The sequence below is a fragment of the Ctenocephalides felis genome, unplaced genomic scaffold (genome assembly GCF_003426905.1).
Source record: "Ctenocephalides felis isolate EL2017-DRISC unplaced genomic scaffold, ASM342690v1 CF-g0.4_SCAFFOLD_00845, whole genome shotgun sequence".
NCBI classification, from domain to species: domain Eukaryota; kingdom Metazoa; phylum Arthropoda; class Insecta; order Siphonaptera; family Pulicidae; genus Ctenocephalides; species Ctenocephalides felis.
In genome coordinates, this window is record NW_020536999.1 from 36553049 (window position 1) to 36567913 (window position 14865).

The window sequence follows — 14865 nt, forward strand, 5'->3', positions numbered from 1 at the left end:
CCCATGCATGAAGAGGATATACAAAAGACTGCAATTATCACACCATGGGGACTCTTCGAGTATCTACGTATGCCATTTGGACTCAAAAACGCTGCCCAGACATTCCAGAGGTTTATCAATCACATATTCCAAGATTTTAATTTTGTTTTCATTTATATAGACGACATCCTGGTAATGTCGACTGATATGAATGAGCACCGTCGTCATCTTCAATTGGTTTTTGAGAGGCTACAGGAATATTCTCTTACAATAAACTTAGAGAAATGTGCCTTTGGAAAAGATGAAGTTAACTTCCTCGGTTACAAACTGAGTGCTGCAGGATATTCTCCTTCACCAGACCGAGTAGAGAAAATTATTAATTATCCAAAACCTTCGACAGTTATAGAACTCAGAAGATTTTTGGGAATGGTAAACTATTATCGTAAATCAATACCCAAGGCAGCAAATATACAAGCACCTCTTTATGAGTATGTGAAGTCCTCAGTTAAAAACGACAAGACTAAAATTGAATGGAATGACAATTCATTATCAGCATTTAGCAAGCTGAAGGAAGCTCTAGCAAATGCAACTCTTCTTCATTTTCCTTCAAGTATAGCAAATATTAATTTAATTACAGATGCATCCACAACAGCCATTGGAGCAACTCTGGAGCAGGAAGAAAATGGTGCATGGCACCCTATAGGTTTCTTTTCCAGAAAGCTCACAGCTACTGAACAGCGATATTCAACTTACGATCGCGAGCTACTAGCCATCTTTGCGGCTTTAAAGTATTTTGAATATCTATTAGAAGGAAGGCACTTTATAATCAAGACAGACCACAAGCCAATCACACACGCATTTCAACAAAAACTGGAGAAAGCATCAGATCGTCAGCGACGGCAGCTAGAATACATATCACAGTTTTCCACTGATATTATATATGTGAAGGGTGATCAGAACGTTGTTGCTGATGCGTTGTCCAGGATCAATGCCATTCAAATGCCATCAAAGCTAACCGAAGAGGAAATTTCGCAAGAACAGAGTAAGGACGTTGAAATGCAAACTATATTGAACGGCAACACCTCTATTAATCTTCAAAAATTGACATTAGGGGGGTATCCAGTTTATTGCAACAGGCAAGATAATTGTGTGAAGCCCTACCTTCCACAAAGTCTTCGCAGAATTGCTTTTGACATTGTACATGGAAATGCACACCCAAGCATAAGGATTACTTCAAGGGAGTTGCGAAGAAGGTATGTGTGGCCTGGGATTGGTAAAGACGTCACCATGTGGGCACGTCAATGCATTCCTTGCCAAAAATCCAAAATTCATAAACATAATCACCTCACTCCTATCCATATTCCTATTCCTGAAAACAGATTTTCGCATATTCACATTGACATAATCAAATTACCGAATATTAATGGATATCCTTATTGCCTAACAATCATCGACAGATTTACAAGGTGGCCAGAAGCTGTTCCTCTAAAGGACATTTCTGCAGACACGATTGTCCAAGCCCTATTTTCAAACTGGATATCAAGATTTGGTACACCATGTGTGATAACATCCGACCAAGGATGCCAGTTTGAATCAGCTATATTCAAATCACTAATGGATGCAATAGGTGCTAAGAAAATACGGACAACGGCATATCACCCTCAGTCCAATGGTCTGGTTGAACGCTGGCATAGAACTCTGAAAGCAGCTTTAATGTGCTCTCCTGAGCCTTGGATCGAAGTATTACCTGTAGTCTTACTAGGTTTACGTTCTTCATACAAAGAAGACCTTAAAGCATCTCCTGCTGAGATGGTTTATGGAACCACATTAAGACTACCAGGCGAATTTTTCACAACTAAAGAACTGTCATCTGATCCACAAGCATTTCTGGACTACCACAGAAGAATAATGCGGGATATTAAACCTACAGCCACAGCTCATCATAATAAAGCCAATATGTTTGTGCTTAAGGACATAAATACATGCACTCATGTATTTGTAAGATCTGATCATATTAGAAAACCACTTGAGCCTCCATATAGTGGACCATATGAAATTATAGAAAGAATTTCAGACAAAGTGTTCAAAATTTCTATGGATGGTACTGATAAGAACATATCGGTTGACAGACTAAAACCAGCATACACAGTTAAAATAGATAACAGTCAACCAAGCTCATCTCAAGAATTTAAATCACATAACTTGGAGTTATCGATTGACCCTCCAAAAAAGATGAAGCCTAAAAAAGTCTCCTTCAAATTTTAATAATCAAATTCATTTATTTTTACCGGATACCTCTTTTTCTTTTGAAGGGGAGTTATATGGCGGAATGAACACCATATGAAGTTGAAGGACGTCAATTGATGACAATGGCGGAATGAACACCATATGACAGATGTCAGTTGAATAACGTCAATTGATGACAAAACTAAATTATATTGGGCTACGTTGATTCGGATCTGGCATCAAGCAAGCTATAACGATCTGATTGTTTTTATACGATCGAATATTATTGTCGGGCTTTTGAAAACGATCGAAAATATTGTATCGAGTTTTTTGCCAATGAGCGTTTTCTCGTGATCGAAATTTAGATTTGATTTAATGTAATATCAACATCTTTATCAATTGAGACATTAATAAACAGTCATTATCGAGTTGAAATAAAATTATTGCGATTTCATTCAAGAATTAATTAATTAATAATATATGGCCCACCAGCGCCATATATATATATATATATATATGTATATATATGTATATATATATATATATATATATATATATATATATTAATTTAGAAATATGAATAAACAACACTCTTTTTTGCACTAATTTATCAAATAATAATTTCACAAACGTTTCGAGGCTAGGTTTGTCTAATCATCAGTGTTTTATAAATTTAGAATCTAAAATATGGAATATTTTAGATGGATAGAGAATTCAGCTCAGTACTGTGAACGACTTGTAACGGATAACACATAATGCTAATATAGGTTTCCATATTTTAGATTTTAAATTTATAACTTTACGTCTTTATAAATTACAATCTGTCTTTTGGAACACATTAATTAATTTGATTAGTTCACAATGGCTCTTAGAAAGAAATCCAATGACTAGCCATCAGGTTGTGGATGATGTATATAATATGATTGTATTAATAATAATAGTATTGATGTTAATATATAACATATTGATGTTAATAGCAAATTTTACTTGTATTTAAAAAATAAATAAAAGAAAAAAAGTTAAATATATTCATCAATACTTATGCCTAAAATTTATCATGATATATATCTTATTAATTTAAACGGTTATTAAATTATTTCAAACGTAGTAATATTTGATCATTCCAAGTTCCTGAAAAATTTGAAGAAACGAGTACATACTCTCAGTACACCATGTTAAGTGATATCATTGGTTCCGATAACATCAAATAAATCTCTTTAAACAATTTATATTGTGACAAAAGTTTTTCAATATAACATTTCAAATAGTTTTCAAAAGTTTTTGAGTCTTCTATCGCTATGTTATAAATGGCATATAGCATTCGTGGTGGTCGCTCGTTTCTGCTTTTCTCCACGTGTATCGAGCTGTTCACTTTTCAATTAGAACATCGAGAAATGTCTCGCTGGAATTGACACATAACTGACTGCCAATTATTAATCGAAAATGTTCTCTATGAAAGCGTACCTACTAGTTTTTATTTTTAACTTATATATTGATTCTGCTATTTATTTCAAATAGTTACTGGAAAATATAATGAAATGGGAAATTTTTATCGTAATGAAAGATATACAAAGTAAATATTTTAATCAAGAATTATTTTATATATGAAATTGCATTAATTTACCACACAATTTATTGTGGGGTAGGGCAAGGTACAAAAATTTATTTGATTTTTTTTTTATTTCACCATATAATTTACAACTGTCTTTAGTCGAAATCTAGTAAATTTAAAGATAATATAATTAGATTACACATGACAAATGATTTGACAATAGTAGAAGTAGCCAGTGTTATTTCTACTATTTGAATTTTAGCAATTATATTGTGTTCACAAAACCGATTTTATCACAACAAATATCCCTTATCAAACAAACAACTATCTGACTAGGTTCAGTAAAACTAATAAACTAATTAGCCAGCCAATTCATCATTGTAGAAATGTTGCTATTTTTCAAAAATTTGTTACTTGGTTCTTTTTAACCCAAAGGTGGCATAAAATGTTAGGGGAAAACAAGTCTAAAATATTGTTTTTAATTTTAAGGAGATTTTACGGAATAATAGCTACATTATTTAATCAGTTGTTTTTCAAAAAAAATTACTTGGTTCTTTTTACCCCAAAGGCGAAGTGAAATGGGACAGCCAGCATATAATAGGTCCACAGTCATGTTTTTACTTTTAGTGAGATTTTACGAAATAATCTCTATATTATTCAACCAATGCAAAATATAAATTCTATGGGTACATTTTTTACAGGGATAAAACACTGAATAAAACCTTGATTTAGTATTTCGACAGAAAAATCATCAGCAGAGCTGTAATAAATATTTATTTAACTTTTATAATTTGCTTTTATAACTTAATTAACTTCTCGTAGGTTAAGTTACAGTAATGGGCCGAAAATCGAAAATGAATATTTCTGCATATCTTCACGTTTCAGAAATTTCTGTACATTTTGGCATACCTCAGAAATAATTGATGTGTGTGGGAGGGGTTTTTGAGTGTCCGCATTTTTTCGTCCACGTTTGCGGGCGTACAAATTAACCGATTTCGATGGTTCGAAAAACATTCGATTTCTATTGATAGGGAGATGTGCTGATTAGTTTATGGCAAAGGCAGGTTCAGTCATTTTGAAGATACAGAGTTAAATGTACAGATTTTTTTTTGAGAAAACTGAACATTTGATTTGAATGTTTACATTTTTCATGAATGAGTCAATAAACCTTTCTACTTGTGTTGATGAAACAATTGATTTTCGAAAAAAAAGATTTTAATTTTTTTTATCGAAAATAATTCAGATTTTAATTTTAATTCTGGCTTAAGTTCTAAAGCTCACTTATATACTTTCAATAAATGATTTTAACATTGTAATTCAATTTATATAATTCTTATAAATGTTAGAAAATGTTACAGTATTTATAATAATCTATTTAAAAACATTTAATATTTCTCGAACATTTCGTTAGGGTACGGAAAGTTCCAGCAATTTACTTCAAGGCACGATGCCATACACCACTAATTTATATTTTTAATTGCTATTTGTTGGTTAATTACCTATTATCTTAATTTAAATTACTATATTTTATGACTAACTTGAAATTTAAATCTGTTTAAAAACTTGTTTCTTAAATTATTAATACTTCACTACTAATATTTGATCACTAAATTACTTAGGATTTTGATATTTCATGATTATTCCTAAATATACTATTGAGATGTTTCATACAATTCGCTGATCTAACATTGTTTAACAAAATTTATTAAGAACATTTAAATTTAAAATAATTTTCATGGATAGTTTTAATATATGGCTTAAAATTTTCTTTTTCAATAAAATTTTCCAATTATCTATGATGATATTCATCAATATAAATGGAAAATATTTTAAATTAAACACAGCATATATCTAAACAATCAGATTCAGTTTCATAAATCTTATTATTAGAGTCTGATTTATCTAGCGTCAACTTGAGACATGATTTTCTTGAAATAAAATCTGCTTTTTCTGAAAGCGAAGAAGTCCATCTCAACATTTCGTCCCAGAACACAGAAACACGTTCCATCCATTCTTTTTTAAGCACAACTTTAAATAGTTCTTTAGCAAATGTTCGTGCCACGTTCGTTATTTAAAGCAACTCGGTTAAAGCTCTTTAAAGTTGGAACGCACCATTGTCGATATCGCTGAAAGCATAATGTGCCGGATAAGAAAAGCTCTGGCAAAAGCTCTTGATATAATAATTAAATGGGTTTATTTCACTTTGCTCAACGAACTTTTATAAATTTCACCGCAATTATGAAATCATAATTCAATTCGTACGTACTGAAAATTCTAGATGATTAAACCGTATCGATTTTTAACTTTACCTGTTTGAATTTGTTGTTGATATGTTAGTTCTTCTGTAATGCTTCTTTTATTCTTAACCATAGTTTGTTAGTTTATGTAGAGCAAATTATAATCAGAATCATTTCTGAACCTCACTTTCTATTTTTTTCATATGCTGCATAAGATTCTATAATTCAAGCAAAAGCTCTTAGTATAATAATTCCATCGGTTTATTTTATTTTTCTACGAAATTTTATAAATTTTACTGCAATTATAAAATTTTAATTAAATTATTATTCAAAATTCCAGATGATAAATTTTTCGGGTAAAAACCGAAGTTGCCATGTTTCGACTAATATTCAAAAAAAAAAAGCATTTCACGCACCGGGGGAATATTGACAAATTTTTCGGGTAAAAACCAAATTTGCTCTGATTCGACTAATATTCAAAAAGAACATTCATTATGACTTCAATAAATTGCCACTGAAATTTTAGACCCCTCCGACTGCTAATTTTTATTTTACACCAATGTGTCAAAATTGAATATTCTCGCACCGGGGATTATTGACAATTTTATTGGGCAAAAAATAAACTTGCTCTGATACAACTAATTCTTCTACACGGCTCTTGAAGTTCAATTCAAGTATATATTATTATTATTATACTTGATATCTATAAGAACTTATCTGATAATATCATTTTGGCATCAGCTTTTTCTCTCTAGTGATGTTATATTTCTAAATAAAACTCGACAGCGTAAGGAAAATTATATAATGTTGTATCAAACCAATAATGAGGCGTAAAAATTTTTTTTTAGTTTATTAATATTTTTATTTTGTCATAAATAGATGAAGTAATTGGGAAAAATCTATACACTTTGAGGACTGATATTATTACGGAAAATATTGAAATATTTTCTACGGTCTAAAATTCTATGATATCAATCAATCTATTTAGGACATTCCTTTTTTTGAAAATATTTTTTTAGTTATTATATACCTTAAGTATAATAAGTAAGTATCTTCAGCTTTGACTACTTCAGCAGAAATTAATCCAGTATATGCAGCAATATTCTGCATATTTTTAATAAAATGAGAATTGTTATTGAAAATTTAATTTTTCATTTAAATATATACTGTTATTATATTATAATTTAATTTCTATATCAGTGCTACAAAATTTCTATCTAGTGATGTTCCCTAAGTATAGGTTGACCGTGTCTAAAAAATTATGCACACAGGCAATAAACCGAGAATCCAGAGTTCAAAACTACTTAAATTGTTTTGATTATTTGCTTTTTATACATTAAAACACTATGACATTATGATAACGCTTTTTTTGATAATTCTTGAATTTTTCTCTTAATGTGGCAAAACACAAAATATTGTAATAATCAACAAGCTCTCTAGAACCACACTTTTGTTCTAAAATCTTTCTTTGCAATCGCCTATATTTAGCGTAAATAAAAACAGTATTGGAAAATCAAGATTTCACATTACATTCCCCAATGAAACGTAAATATTTGGACTAAGATTGTACAGCAATGTGTACTATAAATAGTCTTCTCGTGAGAGGTTTACCTAACCGACAATTTGAAATCCGGTGAGTGTGCACTCCGGTTTACGTGTCCGAGTGTTTCCGCCATTCGTACACAACTGCTATCCGGAAGAATATATAGAGCTGGGGAAAAATATCCGGCGAAGAAAAGACATTGTTTGTTTAAGGAACTGAAATGATTGCATTGAACATGCAGGAATCTAAAAAATATATCCTATTTGACGAACTGTTCGAATGGAATATGTAAATATAAGATTTTATAGAACGCTTTCAATGCTAATGTAATGAAAATTCTATAAACAGTTATATGTTTCTCAGTTGTCAATGCTATTATAAAAATGCAACCAGTCAATTGAGATATTCCTCTAGCATATGTAATTTTTTATGATTTATATCCTTTATAATACAGTTTACATAAAACTATCAATATAATAAAAAATTCTGGCAAATATAGAATATTTAGGGCTACCTTGCCCTAATATGATTACATTGAACATGCAGAAATCTAAAGAATATATCATATTTGACGAACTGCCCGAATAGAATATGTGAATATAAAACTTTAGAGAACGCTTTCGATGCTAATTAGATAAAAATTCTACGATAAGTTTAGATTGCAATCGTCAATACTAGAATGAAAATGCAATTCATCAATTAAGGAACAAGTTTAGAGTGTTATGTGTGCGTTTAAAATAATTTTTTTATGACGAAACATTTAATTAGTATGAAATTATCCATTAGGACTTAAATTACAAAAAACTGGTAAAACATGTTGAAACAAATGGTAAAAATATATGGCAAAGAAAGAACTTTTTTTAGTTTAGGAAACTGAAATGATTGCATTGAATATACAGGGATAAAACGTATCTGATGAACGATTTGAATTTGAATTTTTAATATGTCAGATTAACGAATACATGGTAAAAAGGAGCTTACAGGTCTTCGGGCAAAGAGGTCTACCACTAATATCTCAGAAATATTTGAAAGTAAAATGAAAAATTTGTATAACCAGCCATTACCTTGATTCTTACGATGTCGCTATCGGGAGATAAATGGCAATGTTTGAAAACCCATAACAAAAGTATTTTCTAACATTGTTTAGTTTACGAGACATTAATATAATATTCAAGTATACGTTATTTAATTGTTTCATGAAATGTATTTTTTATTCAACCTTTATAAAAGCCTACACATGGATGGTGAAAGGGACCAACTAAACATTCACTCTGGCATACGTGTAAAAATAAAAATTAGCAGATAAAAAAGTAAATTAAGTTGAATTAAGAAATTTTATAAAGGAAAAATCTTCTAAGCATGCTGATGAATATTTCTGACAAAATACCAGATCAAGGTTATTTACAGTGTTATTTCTGTAAAAAACGTACCTTTGATATACCTATTTTGCATCGGTTGAATAATGTAGCTATTAGTTCCTAAAATCTCTTTGAAATTAAAAATAAGACTTTGGATCTGTTTGCTCCAGGCAGTCTAATTTTAGCATGCCTATGGGATAAAAAAGGATCAGGTGACAATTTTTTGTGAAAACCAGCAAAAAAACATATTTGTACAATGATGAGCATTAGAGTTTTACTGAACATAGTCAGATAATTGTTTCTTTGATATAAGTTATTTGTTACGATATAAATGTTTTGGTTTTTACAATATAATAGCTCAAAGTCAAACTGGACTTTTGTGCGCCGCTTTGCTATATTTTTATGGTGTTGTTTTAATTATTACATCATGTTTGTTTATCATATCCTTACATTCTAATTATTGCATCATGCTTAAATAAATCCATATATTTCTCGAATGCTAGATCATACACTAAAACTTAATCCGAAGCGACTGCTGTATAAATTTAAATTGCCTTATTAAACTAAATGAAGCAGAAGCTTTTCATTGCCCGCGCTGGGCCCGTGTAAAGAAGTTTTATTAGCAGAATTATGTTAATTTCTTTGAAGTTAAATTAAGTTACATCGCCTTGCAGCCCCGACACACGATATCGATCAATAAGGTGTAGCCTACGATGAGATTGGATTTTTTTGCAAATATATTAAAGTTTAATGCAAAATAAAAATATGTATTGGTTTAAAAGGTGAAAGAGTTATCTAAAAGTAAATGTTATTCACAAGAAATTTTTATCATATATACTTGCATTTGTCTTATATGTATGTATATATATATATATATATATATATATATATATATATATATATATAAGAGATCATTTGAAATTCAGTTGGATTAAACTCGGCTATTAGCATTAATCTTCTCGACCTGGGAGATTTAGTTTAGGACTATACCTGGTGCTTTTCAATGCAGAGAATATCGCACTTCTAATGGTTAATTCAGACCAATTATTTGACCACTGATAGATGATTATAGATATTCAACTTTCATTTAAGTCAATTTAAGAAAGAGATACAATTTTATCAAAGTGCCGTATATATATATTTTTTTTAAAGCATTCATATAAACATACATGATATTTTACATTATGATCATGTGGTCATTTTCAAATATACCGAAATATACAGAATTATTCGATCAGAAAATTTGATTAAAAAAATACTTCAAAAGCGAATACATTTTATGACGCCGAATCAATTTACCCATTATCTGCAATGTAAATTAAATCTGCAAAAAGCGATATTTCAACAATATGTTCATAACTATTCATTTATTCGTATATTTTTATTTATAAAAAGAATATATTTTAAAATACTAACTAATTATTACAAAATAATCCAGCTGTGGTTAACGAGAAATGAATTTTTGATCATGGCCAAAACAAATTAAAACTTTACTCATATTGATTAAACACAACAGACAAATAATTAACATGTCATCACGCTGGGTAATGGCTTTTGTTAACTTCTGATTTTCATCGTGCACTAGTTTGTTTTGCAATTAAAATTATGTGAACAATAAACAAAAAATTGTATGGGTAATTAAACCTACCCTAAATAAGCATAATTCCTACAAATTTAAATATACCATTTTTCAAATAGTCACTAATAAGTTGAGGGTTATATTTTTATTATATTCAATTATAATAATACATACCAGATCTACCTCTATCAATACCTATCAAATACATATTAATGTATCCAAATTAATGTTTAATTATAATATTTAAATTTCAGAAATTTGTAATTAAGACATTGATAGTGCCAGTGTTTTTTACAGCCGATGCATAATAATAGACAGTCGTACGAAAATTGGTTGGATTTTAGAAAATAATTAAAATTCAGAATAATAGGCTACAATTTTAGGGTACAACACTATAATATTTTAGGACATAGCATTATATTACAAGCACGTGCCTGTGCAATTTAATTAATATAATCACAGATATTATGAATTTGTTTGAAAAAAAAAACTATTGGAAATTGCAACGTTTTGACCTAATCCAAAGTGAAAACTTTATTTTTGAAATAAAATGATTGAAAATTTGATCTACATATCTAAATCCCTATTTCCATTGATTAAGTCAATTATTACACCTATCGGGAAGTTTTTGCAACTTGCCTTAAAGCAAAATCCCACTTTCAACTAGTTTCATATGTAAAATAAAAAATAATACATTATTAAGTGATTCAATGAGCTAATTAATTCAAATCATAATATACTTATCTCTTCAAATTAGTTATTTATATACATTTTTTTTTCAATACTTTACAAAATCGACTTTCTTTCCAAACGATTCATGCATAAGAATAAAAAACTGCTTGAGATTCAATTTCACCACAAGCACTTTGTTACGGAATGGGAAAAAACATTTGAATATCGTAAAGTCTAATAGATGATTGCTATTGGAAATAGTGCTGAATATCTGACGACTAACGACTAACAATAAAATGAAAAGCTTTTTCATCGGCAGGACAGTAAAAAATATATATATTCATTGCGTTTAGAATTGACAGATATATAGTGTCTATAAAGTAGAATACGAGCTTTTTAGTATCACTCGCCTGGAGCTTTAGTGGTCGACACGTAGAATAATGCATGTCTCGAAAGTTAACACGACGCATAAATAATACAACGCGTAGGAGTTCTTTTTAAATTAAATCAGTTTTATGAAGGATCTGTATTCTATGAATCACCTGTGAAACATGATGTAAAACTTTAATGTATACTATGATATTAAAGCAGCCGCAAACTCAACCTTGTAGCAGCAAAGTTAATTAGCAAAACAACTTAATATGTTCCATAAGTGAACTATTTTATAGTAAAGTTTTTATGATTTGTTAAAAATGAGTACACAAGATTTTATAAACAAAAATTAAATTTAATTAATTTTAATAATTAATTAATGAATTAATAAAAAGGTCTGATTTGACTTTAAGCAATTTTATAGTGCAAACCAAACAAATTATATTACAACAAATAACAAACATGCAACTATCTGACTGTGTTCAGTAAAATTTTTAGCTAATCTATCATTGTAGAAATGTTTTTTGTCACCAAATATATTTACCCCATAAGCCGAAAGGGGGTAAACAAGGTTTTGTCTTATTTTTAATTTTAAAGGGATTTTACGAAAAAAACAGCTATATTATTTAACCAATGCAAAACATATACTTCATTTGTCACTTTACTTGTTTATAAGATATCGGTGGTGGACATTTTTACACGTGGACCTTAGGGTCCCGCTCTACCCTATTTAATAGTATTATGCATTGTTTAATATTTTTATAGCAATGTAAAAAATTCAAGGAAAAGAAACAAAAGTTTGTGAATTTTGAGTGATGGTAATTATTGTTGACATAATCATAATCAAAAGTTTTCTTAATATCATATTTATACAAGATTATTATTTTTTAATTTATTTTATACATACATGGGTTTATTCAGATTTCGGAAAAGTCTCTCCTAATTTAATTTGGGTGCCAAAATATGCCAAACTTGTCTTTGAGTCCCTTAACGATTTTATTCAATTTACGTATTTCTTTATGTAATATAATTTCGAATCATAACTTGAAAATAAAACAATATCTCGCTCCACCTCAATCACCATAAAAAAGTAATTAAAGAAGTTAAAGTTACTGTCCTGTTCTTTTCCGTTTTAGCGAATTTACGATTTGGTCGGAAATTATATAAGTGAACTAATTTCAAAGTAAAATTATTTCTTGGATAATATTTTATATTTTGCATTTTATAATAAGTATTGAAAATAGAAAAAATACAATTATAAAATACATTTCTAATTATTTGTATTTATGTAATAACTGATTCGCATGTTGATTTTTTTTTTTTTTGTAAAAGCACATTCATATGTCATTTATCTTTACTTCATTAACTTCAACACAACATTTAGTTTTAAACTCACTTTTATTTTTATATTCTATGTATGTATTCCGGAAATTTAATTATGAAAACTCATTGATAGATTTTTATCAAACTCGCTTAAATTAAAAAAGTTATTGAATTGAATATTTTCACCAAATATTTTACAGAAGAGGGTTTATATAAAAATTATACATGAGAAATATTATCAACCATAAATATTAATTTATGCAAAACATATCCTACATGTAGTTACTTTATGATAAATTCAATTTTTTGATATATATATATATATATATATATATATATATAATGTTCATATATTAATATAAAGAATATTTTCAAACATTTTATTACATCTATTATTTGTAAATTTTGATATTGTTTTATAATTTCCTTGAATGTCATTGACTACGTTTTCTTAAATGGAAAATACCAGTAGAAAGAAAATATTATTGCCTACAAAATGTGATATATAATATTGAATTGTTGCTATGTATATAGCTAAATAATGTCTAATATTTATTTTGAAATTAGAATATATGTGCTAATTGACTAAACATTTGTGCATATTCTACAGTGGTGACATAATATTAGAATTCAAATTATAAAACAAAGATAAATTTTATTAATTTACATACAACCAGTGATTTTTTGAAAATTATTATTAGATTGCAAGCACACATGGACATATTAAAATATCGAAACATAATTATCGATATACGATTTGCTTTGTATGGTACTTTTGGTAATTTTTATTATTTTATTATACTTTAGAACTTATAAAGTAGTTTATTATTTCTGTAAACCTATTATAAACAAGGTGTTTTAATCACGTTACTGGCTTGCATTTGCAGTATTGTTCGAAGTACTAATTACATCAATCTATGGATTAATGTAAATAAATCCCAAAAAATATGTTGTTTACCGACCCTTCTGCAATTTGTCAGATGTATTTCGGTTTACATCAGAATTACAGAAGGACGTACGTCTAAAATTAATCTTTTAAGATAACATTCGTCAGAGATTCCTAGTATCTTTCTCTTAATGATGGTATTAATCACCATGCTAACGATTAACGGGACCCTTGATCTCGCTATACGAAGGATTAAAATTTCGTTCTGATGTGAACCATGAAGATGAGTCCAGGAACATGGAGTAATACTTGAGAAAGTAGTCTTGTAATATACTTGGGGAAAATAATTTGTTATATTAATTTCACTGTAAATTAGTAATTTTTTTCTCGCCACAATGCAAGATGTAATTAAATGAATTTTTGAAAAAAAATGTTATTGAAGACTCCAATAATGAGTTACAAACTTAACTTTGCTTATATTTAGTACCACTTTTGGCAGGTCCGAGAGCTAAAATAAACTCCAACTCGATTCAGGGAAGAATAGTGTGACAGATTTCCCATTGCGATTTCACACCGCAGTGCCTGACATGGGCTATTTTCAATTGGAAACATTTTTTATCTACAATTCCAAGTGAAAATGGACATCGCTACTGCACGATGTCTGGCACGAGTCTGAGAGCTTAACCATTATATGCACTTCAAATCATATGATCTCTCAGTTACTCAACGAGTATGAAAAAGAAATCCCCATTTCTACTATGAAAATCTTTGTTCGTTGTGATGTGCAGATATTTGCTTAAATCTTGTTTGATTTTCTGTTCTACGTTAATATTATAAATTTTAATTTGATTTTATTTCATTATACTTCGATAAACGACGACGTCGAACATCTAGCAATCTATATGCGAATAGAAGTACCTACACGAATAACAAAGCTTTCAGTTTGCTACATATTTTCTCGCAATACGTTCAACGCTGTTTATCTTTAATTATGCTCTCTAAATTCCCTGTTATTCGACGTTAAAATAATATACCTAACCCCTATTTACCAAACACAAACTTATTATTAAAATTTATTGAATATACACATCAAAAAATCAAACGTTCTCTGTACTTAATCACAGATTTTTAATTAAAA